This window comes from Cupressus sempervirens, chromosome 1 (genome assembly GCF_028749045.1).
Source record: "Cupressus sempervirens isolate cs-2001-9-10 chromosome 1, ASM2874904v1, whole genome shotgun sequence".
NCBI classification, from domain to species: domain Eukaryota; kingdom Viridiplantae; phylum Streptophyta; class Pinopsida; order Cupressales; family Cupressaceae; genus Cupressus; species Cupressus sempervirens.
The window spans coordinates 290592945-290610829 of NC_143118.1; the positions used below are offsets into that span (position 1 = coordinate 290592945).

The 17885-nt window shown below is 31.8% G+C and overlaps 1 pseudogene; it reads right to left on the reverse strand.

Annotated features, from left to right (window-relative positions):
* Positions 1-1619: 1619 nt before the first annotated feature.
* On the reverse strand, positions 1620-2709 carry LOC149577245 (putative LRR receptor-like serine/threonine-protein kinase At1g51810; annotated as a pseudogene).
* Between the last annotated feature and the right edge of the window lie 15176 nt (positions 2710-17885).

Below are 17885 nucleotides of genomic sequence, written 5' to 3' on the forward strand. Positions count from 1 at the left end.
GGATCTAGAAGTTGTTCTAGAGTGTTCTACTCACAATCTAGAATGTTCTATAGAAGACTCTCAAATCCTTTTGCAATCGATAACCTTTTAGACAATCTTAATCTTCCTAACATCAGGCGAACTAAAAAAAATGGATATTTGACTATGAACTAGTAAGGGTTTCCTCTTGATTAATAGATATATGAATAGGAAAGAAGTGGTTTTATAGATTTCAATTGTACTTATGTATTTAGAATAGTTTTATTCCAAAATAACATTATAGATATCGAATGTGTAACTAGTTTCTTGGGACAGGCTAAAAGTTTACAAGTAAGTTTTACTTTTAATGGAGGCCTCTAATTCGACAATTTAAGATGGATTGCTAATGAAAATTATAGATTTCCTAAGATTTTAATTAAAATACTAGCTATGATGTTCAATGGATTGTCAAGGAATCGATAAAAGCTTTAAAAACCTTCTATTTGACTTCCAATTAGGTTGAAATAATGAATTTAATTTTCTTTTCTATATAAAGCTAGTTTGGTTGTTACTAACTTCTAGATCAAATTTTGCAGTATGTTCTGATTGCAAATATCCCACAGCCCAAAGTTTGACAACGGAAAAAATAATGGTACCTTATAGAGGGTATTGTCTTGTAATTGTAAAGTGGAGAATGTGGCTTGCTAAAAGCAACATTGAACAACAGAAGCATTACTAAAATTGCAAATCAGTAGCACTGCTAAAACCTGCACAACAGAACAATATGTAAACCTAACTTTTTTAATATGGTGTATAAACGGTTTGTAATTTTTAAATTATGACCTCGACATGGGTGACACAGAAAAGAAGAAAAAATAAAAATAAAAATTATTTTTATTCTATATAAATCATTGAGGAGTTAATCTGTAAATGAATTATAGAAATTGACAAACCTAAGGAGTGTATAAGCATTAGACTCCTACAGATTTCAAGGGCAACGTGTTATCTTAAATCTCAAATTTCATGGCATCCTTAATCTCCATCACGACATCATTTGCTGAGGGCCTCTCGGAAGGCTCACTATCAATACATCTTATTGCTAGTTTGGAGATACTCGTTATCGATTCTCTGTTATAATTATTGTCCAAGCTTTTATCAACAAATTCTGTGACATTGATAAAATGCTCCTCCCTCGTCACCAATGGAGTTACCTGTTGAAAGAAAATGCGAGTCTCTCATTGCCAAGGAATGAATTTATAAAAAATATTTTGACTTCATACCCATTTGACGAGGTCCATTTGAGGTTCAGATAGTGTTATATCAACAGCTCTCCTGCCGCATATGATCTCTAACAGAACTAAACCAAAACTGTCACTTTTTCTCTGTCAACACATGGGTGGTAAAATACCTGTCAAACAGGCGGCCGATTGTCAAGTATAACAGATAATTATGAATAAAACTCATTCTATGTAAAGAAAAATGAAAGTCATGGAGAATTACTTGGGGTCTACATATCCAGCAGTTCCTCTCACAGCCGTAATGACATGGGAAACATCATCAGTTGCCACTCGTGAAAGACCAAAATCTGCCAATTTGCCATTTAAATTGGCATCGAGAAGAATGTTGGCTGTCTTTATATCCCTCTGAATTATTTTAGGAGTTCAAGTCCTGTGTAGATATTCCAGTCCTGCTAGACTAAATATTACAAGTATCAAATAAAATAAAATAATTTGGTTCATAATCACGGGGGTGCTAACGTAAAATATATTTTAATACCTTGCGCTGCATTTAAAGCTATTGTAAGCCTTGTTTTCCAATCAAGTTTAGGATATTTGGATACGTTACGACCTGGAACCCCAACGTAACAAATATTAGATGTGTTGTTATAATTTTGAGTTGCTTTTTCAACGCTTACTAGAGCAGGAAATAGTTGGAAGAGTTTTTACCATAAAGGTGATCACTAAGTCAGCCTCCAGACATATACTCATAGACAAGCTTGAGATCCCTAGATTCATTACAATATCAAGCAAACATAACAAGTTCCTATGATGAACTCTTGACAGAAGTTCAATCTGTTCGTCATGCACAATTTAGTTTCTCTAAACAAATAATAGTATCAAAGATTAGTCTTTGCTAGACATGATAATTGCAGATAACTTACCTTGTTTAAAAACTGTACAATCCCTTGATTGGAGAATAAGGAGAGTACTTTCACAACAATTTGTTCTCCTCCTACGAGTTCACCCAGAAACACTGATCCAAATCCACCATGTCCAATCTTGTCACTAAATTTTTTAGTAGCCCTCATCATCTCTTCTAGAGAGAACACCTAGATTTTGGTGTACTTGGTACCAAAACACTCAAGTGATCTGCACGCCAGCTAAAAATTATGCATTAGAGTAATGGGCGTGTGTAGATATCCCCTGTAACTGTGTCTTTCATAGTTAACCTCGGCTAATACGGTTAACAAAATCTAATTATATATAATATTTGGAAATCCAACAATATTAAACAAACAATGGCATTCATCATTTTTTCTATGGCCGACCAGATGCCCAATTAAAAACGGTCGGGCGCTTGACTGAATGACAGCCGTCTATGACCGCAAAAAGCTGGGAATCTTAGAAAGCATTTTTGCGACTTACCTATACTAGGCTTCGGGTCAAGTAGTGACATCCAATATACAATGGGAAAGTAAGTTAGAAAATTGCCACTGTGAATAGTTGAAACTACCTTTTATTTCACCAGCATTTAAAATATCTTCATTTTCCAACTAGAACAACTAGTGGCCTTTCAAAATGATTTTGTTTTCCAAGCTACTATTAACTACGTTCGTTTTGTTCAAGTCATGAGAAATACATGAGTTAAAGGAATGCCAAGAAAGTTTTCCAATTTGAAAGCTTTTTTGAAGGCAACACTACCACAAGTGCATTCAACCACATCTAAGGAAATTTTACAATATGATAAAAGGTTATGTGATAGGTTCCTATTTTGAATGGCATGAGACTAAATGATGGTCAAACTAACTCATGGTAAGAAATAGCCATTTCCAAGGCTCATAATAAGACCACGAACAATCAAACTGTCCTAGCTCATATAAACATAGAAAGAAAAATGTTTTCATCATGCTTTTCTTAATTCCTAAGTCATGTTGTCTATAAGTGTCAAACATTTAATCATTTACAAGGTAGGATTATTTAGTCATCACTGCAAGAAAGTTATCCCATATAGGTCAAGCAAAAGAATGAAGGATTATAAATACTCTAAGTTAATACCAAATAGTAGTTATGGCAGAGCACACTGATGGTCACCGAGTACTCACATGATTGCAGAGTTAGTCAAAGTTTAGTTAAAGATGACTATTATATACGCTGAGTTGTTTAGTATGTGCTGAGAATAGTTAAGGCTGATGGACAACATGAAGAAACAATGTAAGTTGAATGCTAGTTGGATGTAAGTGTCGAGTAACATAGTTTTACATTTTTGTTTGGAATGACACTGAAATCTATGTTAGCCATTTTCGTCGAGCTGGAAGCATGTTTTGAAGATTGAGGAGCTAATCAAGGAGCTGATTATGCATTTTGTTGAGGATTATGTCCTCCACCAAAATTCAAGGCATATCCAGATATTGCATTGATAGGAGACTCATCAGGAGCTTTATCTTCAATTCTTCCCTTAATGGCATGCTTCATTATGTAAGATCATGCTATATGTGCAAGATTGGAGAGATGGGTGATTTTGAACTCAGTACTGCTTATGATAAGTTGTGTGAAAATGGTATATTAAAGGATGAGAACAAGGTCATATTGAAATGATTTAATAGGAAACAAGATATTGAGGGTGGGGGGGGGGGGGGGTTGGAATCAAGATCCTTAAACTTTTACTTGCAAAACATATTACCAATTTCACACCTAATTCATCTCATATCTTAGAATATCTAACATGAAATTATAATTCTAGAATTAAATGAACATCCATGAAAATTGCAACACATAACACTAATAATTTGGTAACCTAAAATCACTTCTATGTGAAGGTAAAATTGGGGTGGTGTTGAAACCCAAAAATCTTCACTATTGCAACAATCATGTTAACCTATTACGGTTAATGTTGATAATAATATATGATCTACCCAGTGAAGGGTCTACCCTGTTAAAAGCTTCAAGATTGTTAGGTCTTGCTCTATTAAAGAATTTTATGCTCACAATTAAGTAAGGACTCTATTAGGAGATTTACATAGATCTATTAAGATCACTTGGTTAGGAGAATTTCCGTAACTCAATCTATTAGAACTAATTTAGTGCATGACCATTAGTTTTCTATGAAAGATGATTTTGAATCTCCTATTTCTAATATCTCAATTTGATCTTTTAATCTGATATCTCCATTATGTTCTTCACTTCTTAGGTCGCTTTGTCTTGTCTCCTTTCAAACTTATCCTTCCTTTCTCCATTCAATCCTTGTTCTCTCCTTCGCTTTCTTGTTCATTCATGTATTTGAACATGCACATTTCTCTTTCCACATAGTTTCTCTCTAGTCATAGAGTTAGAATACTCTTAAAATAGATAATCTTCAAACATTTTTTATCATAACCAATGGTTCACAATTCACCTATTTTTTTGTTTCCCTTTGTATTGGTTGATATGATTTCCTTGGAATCAATACCACATGCAATGACATGTAGACTCCATCTTAACTATCTCTACAATCGTTAAATATTATATGGAAGTTGGCCAAATGATTTGCATGAGTGTTTGTGCCATTATAAACTCATATGTCAAAACTGGTTTATTTGACATTTGAAAGTCCTAACACTTGGTCATAACTAGAATTCCTTCCATCACTTGACTTCTATACACTTGATCCTTTCTCTTTGCTTCACAAAAAATTATCTGTCATTTTTCTCTATCTCAACTATGTATGCTTGGATTATATATACGCTTGATCTCAACTAGGGTACTCAATAGCCTTTGATTTTCTCAGCATGTAATGCAAACTAAATAAATCCTAATGTACTTGGCCTTTACTAGATGACTCAATTGTAGTGATGATTAGCCAACCTTTCCTAGTAAATGCCTAAGTATTTGGACACTAATGGGAAATTCTGGCTAAGAGATCAATAGGTCATGGCTGAGAAAGGGTTAACTTGTGTCCTAGCATTCCCTAAAGTCATTGTAGTTTAATAGATTAAGATCTTTCTCTTTACAAGATACACAACATGAAATTATGGTTGGAGAATGGGAAAGTCAAAATAATGAAGTCCATTATTCATAATGTAATTGATTACCTTATTTTGTACTGAGTGAATACTCTTTGTTGTTAGGAACAAGATGCGATTGAAGACCTCACAAAGGAAAAGTGGAATGGTTGAGGTATGTCAATCAACAAGATTGAGGATCTCATGTTTGATTTTGCATTTTGTGTGATTGATCATAAGATTTATTAGTTGAGCCAAATGAATAGGGTGCTATGTGTAGCTATTGATATGGGTTACAAATTGGTCAAGAAGGATCACAACTATGATTTGGCTGAGTTACAATTAATATGGTTTGCAGAATATCTTAGAGATGTTGTTTGGGATAAGACCAGGCCTATGATTGACCAGATAAATGAGTATATTGATTAGATGGCTGAGAATTTTGAAACCATTATGGATGGTTATTTTGAATATTTGAAGAGGAAGATGAAGAATAGTTCTAGAATACCTAAGTTGATAGTTGATCAATACTATGATCGCATATGTTTTCTTGTTGATAGGGATCATAGATATGTATAGGCAATAATACCTAGAGTGGTATGGATAATGCGTATTCATTATGAAGTTAATGTTGATGAAGTATCATCTACCATTACAGATTTATTAGTTGAGGAGATCAATAAGAATGTCAAGCCATTTGGTACTATGAGACTGCTATAATAAAGATGATGATGAAGACCAAAGTCTCCAAGTTGGACAAAAAGAGAAAGAAGATGATCCAAGACTTGGAAAGTAAGCTTCAAGATACACCACTCTAGATAACTTAAGGTAAAGGAGAAGATCTTAGCAATGATGAAGGTGATGGTGTAGAAGATGGAGGAAAAGGAAAAGAACTTGTTGTTGCTAAGCCCAAGTCAACTAAAGAAAAAGTTTTTTTTTTAGTTGAGTCTAAGGTGAAGAAGAGTTTAAAGAAAGTCTAGCAACTTAGTCCACTTCTACACCAAAAAGAGTCACTAGGAAGAGATATAAGGTAGAAAGTCTTGTAGTTATGGAGCTAGTAAGAAAAGGCCTAGTCAAGATTACAAGGCCAATTGAGATAAAAAGTTTGAAGAAGAAGAAATTAGAGGCTAATAGGGTCAAGAAAGGGCAACAAAAGAAGAATCCTAGAAGACACTTAGTTGTCAAACCAGATGTTGTAGATAATGAGTTTGGTAGGACCAAGTTAGACAACTTCAGTTAGTTTCAAATTATGCCAATGAGAGTGCCTCAAGACATTGATAAGGTAAAGGAAAATTTGAGAAGTTCAATAATATTAGTTGGTTTTAATCATATTAAGTATGAAACTTTAGGAAGAGTTTATAAAGAGAAAGTTGAAAAGGTAGACATCTCTAGTTATGATGGTAAATTTTCAATATACACCAATAGAGCTAGGTAAAGAATTACCAAAAGAATTGTATAATAAAATTGATGAAAGATAGAAATGGGAATTGAATAGCGAAAGGAAAATGAGAGAGGTTACATTAGCCCAAGTTATGCCTGATTTAGGGAAGCATCTTATAAAAATAGCCATGAAAGATTATGAAAAGAAATTTGTGCCAATGACAATGGTATACAAAATTTTGAGAAATAAAATTGAAGATGTTGTATAGGAAAGTAAAATAGTTTGGAAGAATTGTTTTGGAGTGATGGTTGAAAATGTAAAGAATAAGAAGAAAAGGATAAGAAGGATGAAGAAGAAATTAAACTGGATAATAAAGAAGACATCTAAAATGATCTTGAGAAGTTAGTTGAAATAGTTCAAAAGATAGCCACAATAAAGTGAAAAGTAGACAAAGCTAGTCACCATTGAAGATCAAACCCCTGATACTACATTTCCCAATGTGACTATAGCTGGACAAGAGAAAGGGAAGATAGTGTCTATTAAGCAAGAAAAAGAGGAGCAAGCTCCTAAATCTATTAAGGACACATTGATGGACACCAATACAATGATTTTTCAAATCATGGAATATCCAAAGATTGGTGATCAACAACCATCTCAATGAGTAACATTAAATACAATTGATACATCTAAAGTTACTATTGAAACAAATGTTCAAATTTTAGATGAGGTTGTAGCTATTGCGAAGAAATAAAGTGGGCTGACACATAACGAGAGAAAGGAGTCAGAAAGATAAAGTCCACAAGTAGAGAAATCTACAATAGGCATTAAGAGACCAAATGTCTCTCAACCTTTGAATGAGGAAGAAATGGAGACAATGCAACCAAGTTCCACTGATAAAATTGTAGTAACCAACTAATAGTGACCAACAAAGGAGCCAAAAGGTGTCAAGGGCATAGAAGATATTTTTCAAAGTCCGAACCTAGAGCTACAAAATCAAAGTGTGCAATTGCCATTGTAGAGCTATAGTACTCCAAATTCTAAAGGAAAGATGATCAAGAAAAAGAAGGACCAATCACCTAGGAAGCCAAAAACATTGGATGAAATTATTGTGATTATCAATTGGGACACTAATAACTTGACATATTAGTAGATGATAACCTTTCAAGACCTATTGGCAAGGAAGATGAGACAAGAAGATTTGAGAAGGAACAAACAATAGAAGAAAGTGTTACACAAGATTAAGGATATTTTCCTAGAAGTGTTCAATTTAGAAAACCTTAATGAGAAGGATCCTATTATAGCTCATCTAGTTCAAATTGTTGAGAAGGCCAATGATATAGATGTTGATTCAAATGAGAAGTTGATGTAGTGGACAACATGGAAGTTTGAGAAGAAAGTTATATGAAAAGTTTCCACTAAAATGCATTAAGGAAATTTCATTTATCAAACCTTTTATATAATGTAGAAGAAGTTGTCAAGAATATTCATTCTTTGTATAGAAAGTTATGTGATGTTAAATTATTTACAAAGGAAATTCAAGAGCTCATACATAGACAACAAGAAGATTTAAAGTCTATAGGACATTCACTAAGCATGGACGTAGGTTCAAACTAATTTCATTTTGATAGATGAACATTTTCCCAAGCTAGGTTACCCAAGTTGATGGCTAATGATAGAAGAATTAGGGATAACCTTATCTCTATTCAAACAATGTTTATATCTAGCTTAGAGGTTTTGTAGGGAGAGCTCTAGTTAGCAAATGAGGTAGCACAAAGAGATTCAAATCTCTCTACTACTGATAGTTAGGGAGAACTATATCCTATGCTAGAAATAAAGATTCAATTTTTGAAGTCTGTAAGGATAAGTTGTGATCATGCTTTAGCCATGATAGCACAAATTCAAAAATTATTTTTAGACAAGTGTGAGATTACCATTACTCCACCTGAACAACCATGAGTGAAAAATAATGGGACTAATGGACATGATTAAATAAACTAGATGAATGGAGGGATTATATGAATAAAAGGAACTTTTTTTGCAGAAGAATAGAAAATAGTTTTTTTTCTTTTTTTTTCTTTTTTTTTTTGAGTTTTGCATGTATATAGAAAGTTGTAGAGTCAATACATGTACATTGGATACTAAGTAAGGTATGGATTATATCCTTAGGGGTAGTACTTGTGTTTTAATTCTATATTGAAGAGTTTTTATCATGACAAAGTATTTTTGACACTATGTGAAACAAGGAGATTGTCAATCCCTAAGTCATGTTGTCTATCAGTGTCAAATACTTAGTGATTACAAGGCATGATTATTCAATCATCATGAGCAAGTCATCCCATATAGGTTGAGAAAAGGAATGAAGTTTTGTATATATTCTATATCAAGTACCAAGTAGTAGTTACTACTAAGTGTACTAATGGTTTTTGAGTACTCACATGATTGTTGAGTTAGGTAGACTTTAGTTGAAGATGAATGTTATAAAGACTGAGTTGTTCAGTATTTGTCAAGCATAGTTAAAGCTGAGGGACAACATGACGAAATAATGTATGTTGAATTTTAATGTGATGTAGGTGTTTAGTAACATAGTTTTATAATTTTACTTGGAATGGCACTAAAATCAATCGTAACAATTTTTGCAAAGCTGGAAGCATATTTTTAAGACTGAGGAGGTACTCAAGGAGGTGATTAAGTATTATTTTGAAGATAATTAATCCCTAGGAAAGAGATTCCACCAATTAGAAAATTACAAGGTCTAAATGACAAAAATGATTGATTCTATATTATTGAATTAGACCTAGAAGGTTCACCAAATCATCTATTTAAGAAGAGTCTATGACCTAATTCAAAAAGTACATTGTGTGCATAAGAAGTGTGAAGGATTGGGGGTAAAGGTACAAAGCCATGTCACCTTTTAGGTTGACTTATCAGAATGACTGAATTTGAGTATTTTTATCTAAAAATCAATTTTCTTCAAACCTATGATCTAGATAAATTGATTATAGCTAAGATATACATGGTCTCACACTTTTCAATTGGAAATGTCTATTAAATGCATGTTCTAGATACTAGTTTGTATCAGGTTACTAAAGAAATATAATAATTTTAGAAAATTGATGTTTTAATAACTCTTACTATTTTTTATGATATTTTTTTAATAACTTATAAACACCATTTTATAGTGCTCAAAGTCAAGAATATTTTCATATAGATTTTATAGTGTTTTAATTAGGTATAGTATATTGTAATTAAAAAATTCTACAAGAATGTATTTTAACACTCCAAAAGATGTCAATTTTGAGAAAGAAAAAAATATTTAAGCATATCAAAAAATTATAAAAATTACATGTCATTCTAGAGGAGATAGTCCTCTTCTAGAATGTATAGTTTTTTTAGGTTAGAATAGACTTGTTTTGAAAAATGTGGTGGGAGAGGAAAACTATCAATTTCAAGTGTGTTAAAATTTGAATCATTATAAAAGGGAAAATATAGGTCTAAAGCCAATTTTCATTTTTGAATGTTCTAGATATATATGTTATCTATAATGTACTCTAAGATCAAAGGGAAATATGTTTATTTCCATATTGTTTTGTGGTAGGAACTAGACCCCTAATTTTCAAAAAAATTTAGCAACTAAAAAATCATGTATAAAAAATATGAAAATATATGAATTCCTATTCCAAATAATTGTTAAAAATTATAATCCTAAACTTCATCAATTTCTACACATTTCATTAGTTTACTTCATTTTCAAATTCTAAATGATAATACCAATTTTATATCATTGAAGGTGAACATTTATACTTTTGTTAGCCTTTTCCTTTACAAAAGGGTGACACAAGTTTGTGCTTTTACCCTTGGATATGTTTAAGGTTGAAGGTGGATAAGATAGAATGTAGAGACCTAGTAGTATAGTGAAGTGTAGAGGTAGATGCATATCATATTAGAGAGGTGGGAACAATTAATGTACATAGGAGATTTTTTATTAGTATATAAGTACAAACCGAAGGATTGAGTACTCATACATTTTAACATGTATAGTTAGTGTTTAGATCTCTTAATAGAGTTGTTCTAACAGACCTTTGTAAATCTCTTAATAGAGTACTTACTTAGTTGTAAGTTTAAATCCTTTAATCAAGGTAGACTAAATAAGTAATGTAATCTCTTAATAGGGTAAACCACTCACAACGTAGATCATCAGAGGTGATAAAACTTGTATCCCTAACAAGAAAACTTTATTAGTATAGTATTTGTGGGTGTCAACCCCACCATAGTTTTACCTTCACCTTGGAGGGTTTCTGTGTAACCAAATATTTTAATTCATGTGTTATGAATTACTTTTCATATTTGTGAGTTATTCATGTTATTAGATGCTAGATCCAACTATGCATTGCAATAAATGTTTTTTTAATTTATGGTATTATTGAGATAAGGATTTATGGTGAAGATATTGGATTTGATAGTTGTTTGAAGTGCTAAAGTTTTATAGATCCTGATTATCCCCCCCTTCAATTTCTTTCTTTCCCATTAGATTTCAAACAACTTTATGAATTTATGCTACAAAAAGACCTTTCAAATGTCACGTAAATAGTAAAAAACTTAGGACTAGACTATTTTTTCAAAATGTTCATCTATATCTAAGTGAAAGATGGTACAATATTTTGAAGAAAAATTGTCTTCTTGATTTTTTATAGTTTCTTTAATCAAAAAGATGCTTCAAATAAAAGATTAAATTTGGAATGTTAAATACTAAAATTATGGTTCAAACACTGTTTTTATGAATATATTTTAAATTAATTCTAATTCTAATCAAGGTTGTTCTTGTGAATATATTATAAATTAATTTTGATATTAGCTAAGTTGGTTCCTATTAGAATGTATATGAATGGTTATTTGATTTAATGCTATGATTCAAATATTAGGATTAAGATAATATACAATTATCTTTTGATCATTGAGATAATAAGAAAAAAGTTTAAGGCACAAGTTGGTGGGATAAATACATGGACATGCCTAGAAACAAGATGATGATTAGAATATGAATATTTTTCTTAAGATATCGATAAAAATGTCAAAATATTTGTGAATGCCCAATTCTAGAAAGGTAGAGATTTCAATAAGGCCTTCCTAAAGAGGTGAAGGCCACCCTATAACTACCACATTCATTACTAGTATATACTCACCACCTCTATGAGATCCTTATCAACATGAATGCCATTATTTCACAAACTTGTTAGAAACCATCAATATTTGAGCTTAGGTCATTCCCTGATGTTCTTTATGAGTTGTAGAAGATTAAAAAGGGAGCAAGGTTCCACTAGCTAGCCACAAAAAAAAGCCATGTAAGTATTATAACCTCCAAAATTAGTGATAGGGGTGGTGTGTGTGTGTGTGGGGGGGATCTATCCATTAACAATTCAATGACATGCATAACTTATAACTTGTGAAGTAGAAAATAATGAATCAAATGAAACCATCCACAAAAGAAAAATAATATCACCAAGATTTTTATCATGGATACCCTTAGTCAAAGTGAAAAAACATGGTAGATCAGTATTGATCTCTACACCTAAGTTTTGTATTAGTGTCAAAACACTTAGTCATTTACTAGAAAAGGTTGAATGGTTATCACTTTGACCAATTCATCTAAGAAAGGCTGATTATAGAAGGAATTGTTTATTTTGCATTACATGCCAAGAAAGTCAAAGATTGATGAGTACTCTAGTTGAGACTGAGCACATATAGAAGGCAAACTTACACCATTGAGGCCGAGTAAAATTATAAGACCATGCTTTTTCCATGTGAAAAAAATAGATTAAGTGTGCAAAAGCTGAGTGCCAACATGAATGTTAGTTTTGACTAAGCAAGGAAACATTAGGATGCCAAGTAAACTAGTTTTGTCATATGAGTTTGCAATTGTATAGACACCTATGTAAACCATTTTTGACTAACTTCTATATACAACTTTTAATGTTGTAGAGATAGGTAAGATGGATTTTATGCATCATTGCAAAAGGTAATGTTCTCAAGAAATGAAGAACAACCAATTAGAAAATTAGAAGGAAAATGGAAAATGTGATGATTTGAGAATTGTTGATTATGATCCAAAAAATTTAAAGATGATCTATTAAAATAGGATTCTAACCGTAGGATTAATATAATGCATGGATGAGAGAATTAATTAATGTGTGCAAGCACAAGTGAAGTAGTGAAAAAGGATAGAACAAAGAAAGAAAGGATAATTCTAAAAGGAGATCAGACAAGGCAATCTAAGGAGTGAAGGACATAATGAAGATATAAGATTAAGAGATCAAATCAATACATTCAATAGAGGAGATCCAAAATGATCTTTTAGGAAAAAATAAGGGTTAGGTACTAAATCAATTTTTATAGATTGAATTAGGGTAAATCTCTTAATAGAGTCATTTTGATAGATCTATTTAGAATCTCCTAATAGAGTCCTTCCTTGATTGTAAGTGTAAAATCCTTTAAAAAGGTAAGACCTAATAGTCTTAAAGCCTTTAGTAGGGTAGAGCCCTCAATGGGTAGCTCATTCATTATGATCAATATTGTAAACAAGTTAACTTTATTGTTGCAACAATGAAGATTTGGGGGTTTCATCTCCACCCCAGTTTAACCTTCACATTGAAGTATTTTTGGGTAACAAAATCATTTGTGTTATGTGTTGAAAATTTTCATGGATGTTATGTTTTCATTTCATTTTAGCATTATGGTTTTGGTGATAGATTTGAGATATGATATGAATTAGGTGTGAAATCAATAATTTGTTTTTGCAAGAAAAAGTTTAAGATCCTGATTCACCCCCCTTCTAAGTATCTTTTTTACCATTAAACCCTTCTAACAATTGGTATTAGAGCTTTGTTCTCTTAGAAGAAGTCTAAAAAATTGAGAGGAACATATCTAGGAGATGGAGGAATACAAGATAGGAAAAATTATTGAGAACTAGATGATTGATATGTAGATCATATTGCACAAAATTGAAGGGGTGAGACAAGAGTTAAGAAAATATTTGAGAAAAAGGAAAGCAATGACAATTCAACAAAATGACACACTATACAAAAAGATGTATATGGATGAACTACTTTACAATAGAAAAACTTCTGATATTGATGACAGAATAGAAGAACTACTTGAGAAGAACAATGTTATGAGAAAAGAGCTAAAAGGTCTCAAGATAGAATAAGAAACCCAATCAGGAAGACTATACGAAGTGAGAGAGAAAAAGAAGAAAGAAGAAGAAGAAGAAATCATGGTTGTATAAGATAAAAGATAAATGGCAACTAGACTTGAAGAGAGATCATTTGAAGTAAAAAAGCTTACAAACAATCAATTGGATATGATGAATAAGTTGAAAATTGCAACTTGGGAAGTAAACATAAAGGACATAGAGATCATGTGTTTAAGCTCACGAAATGAGCATTTGAGAAATGAGTTGAGGACTAAAAAGAAACTTCTAGAAAGAATGAATAAACCAAGTGTAGCTATCAAATATTTTGAAGAATTGATGAGATCACCTAGATCAACAAGAGATACTTCTGGCCTATGATACATCAAGTATTTTTAATCTACTGAAGAAGGAGAATCATCAAGAAATGGAGAGAAAATATATATGCAAAATACAAAGGCTAACCCACATGTCATGATTATGGAAAACCTAAACATACAACCAACATCTACAGAACTAAGAATGGCATGCAAACTTTTAAACCTAAGTTTATTGTTAATTTCTTTAATTGCCATAAGGTAGGACACCAAGCACATGAATGTAGATCAGAAAAGAGTAATCTATCCAAAACACCTAGATTTGAAGGGCATTGTTATAATTGTCATAAATATAGACATAGAGCTCATGAGTGTAGATTAAATACAAAATCTTGCCAAACATATGAAAAGAAAGCACATGCACCAAGAAAAGGTAACTCTCGGAGATGGGATTATAATACATGGTATACTTGTCATTATTGTGGAGAGTATGGGCACATTATAGAGAATTGCATCAAGACACATTTTAGAAGAAATTATCAGTGGTTGAATGGAGAACTAGTTTTTTTTAGCTTTCTCAAAGTCAGACATGTACGCAAAAATTGTAGAACTAGAGTACATACACCAAACAATTGAAATCACAAAGGTAAAGAAAAGATTGAGGTAAAGAAAACATGGAAAGAGAAAGTGAAAGCTAGAAGCAGTAGAGCAAGCAAAGTTGAGAGTACCCAATCCAATGTAATAGGAAGTCCCATCACAACAAATTAAATTAAGAACATATGTAGGAATTGAATATTTAATAATATATCTTACATCAGTTCCTAATAAATGATGTGCTAAAAGATAATATCTACACAAGAAAAGATGCATTAATAAATGATCTATGGAGAGAAAAATGAAAGAGAATTAGTTACAACATGAAGTACCAAGAATCAAAAATACAATATATATTGACCAAGCATTGTAGTATAGACTAAGAAATTATGTGTAGACCAAAGGAGTTTTTATTGGCCGAGTAAGGTAACAAGAACTAAGTAGGTAAGCATGGAGATGGGGAGAACTTTCATACACCTACCAAGTACAAAAATATTTATTGAAGATCTAAATGAGTAATTGAAGGTATTTATCAGATTTGAGCATTCATTTTTAATCACCAAGTGATTTTAGAGTTCACAAGTAATTCAAAGGTGATCAAGGAAAATTTAGCAACAACACAAGCAAATCATAGCGAAGCATTGGTGAACTTGGTAAGTTAGTAAGTCATACTTTCCATGTTGAGTTAATTATTTTCTATGATTGTCATAGAAGATTTTTTTTTCATAAACCCTAGATTTAAATGACATCAACAAGTGAAATATTGAAAGAGAGCAATGCTAAAATTGTAAGGAATGATTAGTGTCCTCCATTGAATTTGAGGAACAATGTGAATTTTGAGGAACCTCAAGATGATATTGGCACCCTATCATCAATTCTACCTAGGGTTTTGAATTTTCAAAATGTGAGATCTTTTTATTTGTGCAAAATAGGAAAAATCAGATATTTCAAGATTAGGGAATTTTATGGGAAGCTATGTAGCAATGGAGTACTGAAAGATGAATACAAAATCATTACAAAGAAAGGGATTATTCATTCCCTAGGTCTTCCTAAAGTTTTCAAAGATGAGTGGATACAGATTGTCCTAAGTTGTATTCATGATATGAAGGTATGGTTAGAAGGAGGACCAATCAAATTAACAAGGCCATAATACATCAAGTTGCTAGATACCCTACCTTGGACAGACCAAAGATCATAAGAAGCACATCATGAAATGAAATTGATAAATCAAACAAAGAAAATTGGAATGGTCAAGGGATGTTGATTGATGGGATTGATGATGTTATTACTAAATTTGCAATATGAGTGATAGCACACAAATTCTTCCAGTCGAGTAGATTGAACAATGTACCATGCATTGTAGTAGACCTAGGCTACAAAATTGTCAAAAAGTATGATAGTTATGATCTTGTTGAGTTATAATTCCAAAAACTAACAGATAATATGGGGGGAATAAGGAAAGAAAAGAATACATCATGTAATTTTGGATCTTTGTTAGTTTATACATTTTTCTATGTACAAAAACCTTTTCTTATAGTTGGTACAGTAGTATGGGATAGTAATAGGCCAGCTATGGAATAAATAAATGACTTGATAAGTCAATTGGAAGAAAATTTTGAAGCAATTTTGGATAACTATTTTAAGGAATTCAAAAATAAAATGAGAAATCAAATGAGGATTCCCAAATTTGTTTTAGATAAATATTTCAAATGATGAGATATGTTTAATGGTAGACACAGATTTTTTTTATGTATAGGGAGTAATACCTAGAAGTGCATGGTTAAGGTTGATGCCTTATGAAGTTAGTGTTGGTGAAGTCACAACAGTGGTGACTCCACTCTGTCAGAAGATGTTGATGAAAATGTTGAGCCACTCAACAGATATGACAAAGTGAAGGATCAAATGAATGTAGAGTCAAGTGAGCCAAATATAGACAAGAAAAGGAAAAAGGGAAGCCTTGAGGAAAAGGATTTCAAATAACGAGAAGGATAAAAAATATCATCTAATGTTGAAGAAGGAAAAGGTAAAGATCTAGCGAATACCAAGCAAATGAAAGTGATAATTATTAATCCCAAAGTAAAAGCTGATCTTAGGGAAGGTGTGTAGAAGGTACTACACCTTAGGAGTCTAAAACAAAAATGATAATAATCTATCAAAGATAGCCCAACCTCTAGTTGTCAAAATAAAAGAAAATCTAGAAAAGAGAAACATGCTAGTTCACCTCAGTAGAACATTCCTGAGTGGCTGAAGAGAAAAAAAATTGTAACAAAGGAGGAAGAAGATGGTGAAGAGACCAAGTTTGATGATTTGAGAAAATTTTAGATTGTGCTAAAACTACCTTTTACAATTGTAGATAAGGTACACGTCAATAAATTACTAAACTAACAAACTTGTCATGATTCAAAGACATCAATTTTGTTTCCTTAAATAAACAAGATCAAGAAACCTTGAAAAATATTTGATAGAAATGATGATACAATTTAAAAATACACCTATAGAGTTAGGATAAGGTATTCGAAAGAAATTGTGCAATAAGGTTGATGCTAAGTGGAAGTGGTCATTATATACTGAAAGAAAATGACCAAGGAGACCACTCTAGTACAAACAATGCTAGATTTAGGGAAGACACATATGTCTATTTCCCTAAAAGATTTTGTGAAGACATTCATGTTGAAATTCTTTAGAATAATTGAGAGAGGGGATGAATCAGTTATCCAAGGTCTAGATGTACAAATAAAACTTTTCACAACTTAGTGAACCCATATCCATAAATCATTTTCATCATGAATGCATCCATTAGATTATGTAATCATTTAAACTTGTAGGTTGTTAACAAATAAATTTTGTAGAAATGTAAGCACATGAAATAAAATATACTCAATAACACATTTGACACAACTATTTAATGTGAAAAACCAATTTGGGAAAAACCACTAGTAACATACTACTAATTCTCACTCCTTTGAAGTGATGCCCTATGAAAGGCCAACCCTGTTAAAGGTTATAATGCACACTATTAAATGTGACCTAGTTAGAGGATTTCAATCACTTTGTTAGGAGTGAGCATTGTCAAAGGACTTTACATCATTCACTTGAAATGTTACATGATTAGAATATTTACAAAAGACTGTTGAGTCAACCTTAATCGAAAACATTTACCCTAGACTAGTATAATGATTAGAAAGTAATAGTAAGGCTTGATCTAATAACAACTTATAAGTCCATTTTGTTGATTAAAAATCTATTTTTCTATCA